Raw genomic sequence first — 6,137 nt, 5'->3', positions numbered from 1 at the left:
CCCGTACAGAAGCATTCACAGGTTCCTTTGTCGGTGCAGGTTCCTTTGTTGGTACAGGTTCCTTTCCAGGATCATATGCAGTTTCCTTCGCTAAATTCCTGCACAGAAACCGTCAAGATTACCTGTATAGATTCGTGTGCAGATTCGTCCAGAGGAATATGTGCAGAATCCGCCCAGGTTCCTGTAATTTTTAGCTGGATCCAGAAGATTGCGGTGTTACCGAAGGGTACAAAGAACTTAAAAAAATACGAAAAGACGAAAATTATCCTAAATACAAGTATTCTAAATACAAGGAGCTTTTGTAACAATTTTTACAATGAAACGATTGCATTGAAAAGATTCTACTAAAAAGTATGTATTGTATATCAATGGCTATTCTATGATTTAAAAAAATCCTTACAACCCACACAACAATAGAATTTCGAAAAATAATCCTTTTGGCTGAAAATTTATCGTTTTGTTTGAAAGTTAGTGTTTTTTTTGTCAAAAATTAATTTTTCCTACTAAAAATTTAAATTTTCTATTTTTTATCCCAAATTCATATTTTGTGTATGGATTTATTATTCATGGTAGAAAATTAATCTGTTTTGGTTGAAAATTCATTTGTTCACTGAAAATTTCACTCTTCTATTCTTAATTAGACGTTAATTTAATTTATTGAAAATTGAATTATTTTGCTGAAAATTCGTTTCTTGTTTTATGTTTAAAATTAATTTATTTGGTTTCAGAAATAATTCAAAAAGTTTTAAGGATTTACAATAGATTTTATGTGATTTTAAACCAGTTTTAGAGATTTTAAAGAATGTCAAGCGAGTAATTGATAAGTTACTTAAAATATTTCGAAGAATTTGAACCAATTTAAAGATTTTAGGGATTTTCAAGAGATTTAAAGGAATTCAGGGAAATTTAAAGGATTTTAAGAGATTTAAAAAAATGCAGTGGCGTATGAAGATTTTCAATAAATCTTACAGGATTTCTAAGAACTCAATATTAAGAAATTACTATGGATCTGGAAGTTTCTTTTTAGAGGATTTAAAGAAAATAATTCAAAAAGGTTTAAGGATTTACAAGAGATTTTATAAGATTTTAAGACAGTTTTAGTGATTACAATTAATTTTAGTCAGTTTCGAGATACTTCGAAAGATTTTAAATGATTACAAAGAATTTGAAGGGATTTAAAAGAAAATCGGAAAAGTTTAACGATTTTCAAGAAATCTTACAAGATTTCTAAGAAGGATCACAGTATTTAATAATTTTAATTTTTTACTTGTACCTTTCTGAGTGCAAAAATAACCGTTTGACATCTTTGAAGACATCTTTGAAAAACACACTTTAACGCACTAGCAATATTAAAAAATTTTGACCGCCAACTATCACCACATTGCAACCTAACCTCAATCACGGAAAATTATATTTTTTCTTGATGGATTATCCAAATTGCACTCTTCCTAAATTGCCAACAATAATTAAAGAAATGGCTTTTCTATCGGAAAAGAAGAACCATATAACAATTTTTCAATTACTTTCGTCTAAAAAAAATTAATTTTAGTCAAAATCCTATATAATCAATGCTTTTCAGTCCACCAAGTGGTAAAACCTGATAGACTTTGACGTTACCGATTGAGTGTAACGTAATGTTAGACTAGTCAATGCGTTCTTTTCAAAATTCAAACAGCAAAATACGTTCGCAAGCAGGTAGCTAATTAAAATGTAAGGATACGCCAGTTTAAATTTCGCGCCAAACAGTACATTCAAAAAACTAAAATTTGTTTACGGTTGGCTAGTCTGAACGTCTTCTCATGGTTTTTCTATCTAGAAGCTTCTAGATCTAGAATCTAAATCTTTTCAATTCTTTCTAAACTTTCAAAGAGGAAGAAAATAATTGTCTCCAATCATTCACGAATTCGAGATTTCTAGATTGTTTTGTTGCAAAAAATTATTTGGACAATAATTTTGGCTATTGCGTCAAAAATTTGCTTTGTAAGTATTTCATTTTTATACATGAATGTGTATATTTTTCTGCAAAAATAATCAAAATTAGCAGTAATAATAAGAAGTTATAATAACTTATTATTACTGCTGATTTCGATTTAAATTTGATAGAATCTTATTATAATCAACATTTTGGCCTTCTCGTTTTCAATCCTAATTTTTGAGTTTATATCATTTTTTCTTCTCTGAGTCTTCCTTTTTTTCCCTGTTATTTTCAAGAAATTTCCCGTTTGTTTCATTTTTCGCTTAAATGCTAACCAAATTAATAGAGCCCAACAAGAAAATTCAATTATTTTTGCTTGAAAGTTCATTCTTTTTTTAATAAAAGATTATTCTTTGGTTCGGAATTAAATGATTTTGTTAAAATTCAACTGTTTGTTGAAACATCGTCTTTTTGGTTTGAAAATGCAAAAAATCATCCTTTTTTACAAAAATTTACCTGTTTTTATTTTTTTTAATGAGAATTTACCTGTTTTGTTGAAAATTGGTCTATTCTACATGAAAATTTAAGTATTTGGATCAAAATTCATTTGTTTGGAAATTTATGTATTTTCTTTAAAATTGATATTTTTAGTTAAAAATGAGTCTTTTTTAGTTGAAAATTCAAGTATTTGGTTCAAAATCATTGATTTTTTTTTTTAATCTATGAAGATTGATTTAAAAAAAAATTTTAACTGAACACTTATATTTCATTTTTGGTAACAATTTGATCTTTTTAAGTTCAAAATTTAAATATTTGGTTTAAAAACAATCTGTTAAGTTAAAATTTTTTTTCAACCGAAAGTTTAACTTCCATTTTTTGTTACATTTCGATCTTTTTTAGTTGAAAATTCAACTATTTGCTTACAAATTTGCCCTTATTAATTGAAAATTCAACATTTTCGTTAAACAGTCATGTGTTTTGTTGAAAAATTGTTTTTTGTTTTTCAGAAAATTAATGTTCGTTTGAAAATTCAAGTGTTATAGTTGAATATTCATAATTTCAATGAAAAATTTAACTAATCCAGTTGAAAATTCACTTTTTTTGTTTGTAAATTCAAGTTTTCTAGTTGAACATTCATAATTTTAGTTAAAAATTCATCTTTTTGCTTGAAAATTTAACTGTTCTAGTTGAAAATTCACTATTTTTCGTACAGAATTCAACTATTTTAGTTAAGGATTCATTATTTTAGTAGAAAATTCATCTTTGTTCTTTTTAAAAAAATTCCAGTTGATGATTCATTTAATTTTAGTTGCAAATTCCTCAGTTTGGCTAAAAATGATTTTTTTTAGCTGGAAATTAAACTTCCATTTTATAAATTAAATATTTAAAACTAAACTTTAAAAGTTACAATTTTAATTGTTTCATTAAAAAAAAATTAATTTGTAAGTCAAATTGTTGAATTTTAATGTATAAATAACAATTGAACACTTATTATTCTCAAAAAAATTCGATTAAGTTAAAGAAATATTTAGAAGTTTTGAAAAGTTTTGAAATTAATCATTTAAAATTTGCAATGTTTTCAAATTTCAGTGTAAATTTCAAAATTTTAGCAGATTTCGAGAAAAAAATTTAGAAACTTTTTAAGAATTTGAAAGGCTTCAGAAAAATAAAAAAAAACATTTCCTAGAAAAATTGAAAATGATTTTTTATTTTGAAAAATTAATTTAAAAAATATATTTAAAAATATTTATAAAGATTTACAAAATTATCAAAAATAAATATTGAAGATATTACGGAAATTTGTTTAATTTTGCAGGATTAAAAACATTTAGAAAAAATTCGAATAATTTTAAAAGATGTTTAGAATTTCTGAAAAAAAATTTTAAATAATTTAAGAATTTTTAAACTAATGTGCAGATATCTTGAAAATAAAACCAAGGATCCAATTGCCAAATTTGGAAAACCATCACTAAATTCTCCTATTGCAATTTGAGAAAAAAATAAAAAATTTACTTAAAAAGCAAAAATCCTGTTTTTGGGGGCAAAAATAAAAAAGAGGAAAGAAAAATAAGAAGGAAACCAACCAGTTCAGGAACAGCAACGACGAAACCACGATGCTGTTCCAGCCTGCTCGATTTTTTTTCTTTTTTCATTTCTTTTTTTTTTGCTTTGATAAGGGTTCTGTATAAGTGCCCAAACTTCGATGATTTATTTTTAAAAAAATTTTTTTTTGTGATTTTATAATCATAAAAATAAAAAAGACGAAAGAAATAAAAAGAAAAGAAAGGGAATTTGTTTGTTTGCTTTTTAGTTTTTAAATAGTTCTAATCTATTTAAAACGTCTTAAATTCCCGAAAATATTTTTAACCGACTTGAATTTTTCTTAAAATTTTGAAAAATCATTCAATTCTTTTGAATATTTCTTAAGTTTACTCAATTTTAATTTAATTTTCTAATTTTACCAAATTGGATCATTTTGCTTAAAAATCTTCTACAATCTTTTTCAAAATTTTAAGAACTCGCTTGATAGGCTTAAAAAGCTTTCTTTGTTTTCTCTTAGAGATCATTTTTGTACATAAAAAACTATTAAAAATGTTCGCCTGTATCTAAAGAATTTTTTTTAATTTTGTCAGACCTTCTAAACCTTCTAATTTTTGAAAATTCATATTTTTACTTGAAAATTTAACTGTTCTAGTAGAAAATTCACTCTTTTTGGTACAGAATTCAAGTTTTTCAGTTAAAGATTTATAATTTTAGTTGAAAATTAATCTTTTTCTTTTAAAACCATTCCAGTTGAAAATTCATAATTTTAGTTGAAAATTCATCAAATTAGCTGAAAATTAATTTCTTTAACTGAAAAATTAACTTCCATTTTTTGTTACAATGTTATATTTTTTAGTTGTTTTTTTGTTGTAGAATATTGATATTTTTTTTTTAAAATTAATTTTTTTTAATGAGTTATCTTTTTGCTTAAAAATTCAAGTATTTCAGTTGAATATTCAGAATTTTAGTTGAAAATTCAACAGTTTGGTTGAAAATTAATTTTTTCAACTGGAATTGTAACTATTCCATCTTTCGTTTCAATTTGGTATTTTTTAAATTTAAAATTCCAACATTACATTGAAAATTTATATATTTTTTGTGTAAAGTTGACTATTTGGTTGAGAATTCGTGTATTTCGTTGAAAAATCGCCTTTTTTGGTATAAAATTAATCATTTTCATTAAAAATTGAACTATTTGGTTAAAAATGCATGTATCTTGTTGAAAATGCAATATTTTAACTTGAAAAATTAAAATAATGAAATTTAAAATCCTATTTAACGTCCAATAGTCAACTTAATTATATAATGAAATAATTTTAGGGTACTGTATGAGTAACGAAACATTGGTGATTATTTCGTACATACATTTTTTTATTGTGATTTGATAATAATAAAAATAAAAAAGACGGAAAAAAATTTAAAGATTTTATTATTTTTGTCCAAAAAAAAGAAGAAATTCTCCTCTTTTTTTAGAATTTCTTTAATTTTTTTGAAATTACAAGAAGAACATTATAAGGTGGTTGTCCGAAATTGGTAGTTGGATATTGTTCAGAAATTCTGCACATTTACTTAATTATTGGACGTTAAATAGGATTTTAAATTTAATTATATTCTCATTTAAATTTCTTAAATTTTGATTTTAAAACCACATTTAAACTAAAAATAATTTAACTTTTATTTGAGGATTCAACTATTTCGATAAAAATTCGTATTTCTTGTTTGAGTTCAACTCTTTTTTTTTATTTAAAATCAAAATCTTTTCTAGTTGAAATATCCACTATTACATTTTTCTATAAGGATTCATTTTTTTAAATTAATTTTTTAACTGAAAATTTATATTCCATTTTTAGTTACAATATGATCCTTTTTAGTTGAAATTTCAAATATTTTATTGAAAAATCATCTTAAATTCGCTTAAATTTCGCTTAAATCGTTGAAAGATTGTTTTATTGGTTTGAAAATCCAAAAAATTATCATTTTTTTGACAAAAATTTACCTATTTTTAATATTTTTTAAATGAAAATTTACCTGTTTTGTTGAAAATTCGGATTTTATTGCTGAGAACTCATCTTTTTTGGTTTATAATTGTGGGTCCGGATGCAATAAGGGCACATAAAATTTTTTCGTGCGAAAACGAAGTCCCCTGGAGGCTTTAGAAAAAATTTTCGAATTTTAATTT

This window comes from Belonocnema kinseyi, chromosome 5, assembly GCF_010883055.1.
Source record: "Belonocnema kinseyi isolate 2016_QV_RU_SX_M_011 chromosome 5, B_treatae_v1, whole genome shotgun sequence".
NCBI lineage: Eukaryota > Metazoa > Arthropoda > Insecta > Hymenoptera > Cynipidae > Belonocnema > Belonocnema kinseyi.
The sequence above is the reverse complement of the archived record's forward strand: the minus strand, read 5'-3'. Positions refer to the sequence as shown.